Source organism: Mandrillus leucophaeus, unplaced genomic scaffold (assembly GCF_000951045.1).
Source record: "Mandrillus leucophaeus isolate KB7577 unplaced genomic scaffold, Mleu.le_1.0 Scaffold829, whole genome shotgun sequence".
NCBI lineage: Eukaryota > Metazoa > Chordata > Mammalia > Primates > Cercopithecidae > Mandrillus > Mandrillus leucophaeus.
Window position 1 is genome coordinate 70,068 of NW_012109019.1, and position 637 is coordinate 70,704.

A 637-nucleotide genomic window follows, 5' to 3' on the forward strand; every position below is an offset into this window, starting at 1 on the left:
ATCATTTGTCTCTTAACTTTGTTTATAGTCTTTTGCCATGTGTAAAATGTTAATTTCCACGTAGTCAAATTTGTTTATCTTTCCCTTTAAGTCTTTTGAGTTTCATGCCTTCTTAGAAAGGTTGTCACCACTTCAAGATTATTGAAATAATCTCCTGTGTTTCTTCTAGTATTATATAATATTTCTTATATATTATGTAGTATTTACTATATATTTTCATATACTTCTTATATATTCCCTGTAAATTCATATATAAAACCTATATTTTATGTGGATTTAAGCAGAGAATGGTGTGAGTTAGGGATCTAACAAGTTTCATTTCCCTTCAAATGGATAGTTAGTTGCTATAACATTATTTCATAGTCTATTCTTTCTCTACTGCTGTGAAAGTATACTCTTATCAGATACTAGGTTCCCACATGCACAGAGGTCCATTTGTGAACTGTGTTCTGATATTATTTTTCAGTTCCTGCATTAGTATGACAGTGTTTTAATTAAAGTTACTTTATTCTTTTCTTTTTTGCTGTCTTGTAGACTGAGTTCCCATATTTTTCTTCTACTTTAGTTTTTTTCCTTTGCTATTTTTGTGCATTTGTCTTTCATGTGATAATGTCAATCTATGAAGCATGCCACCCCT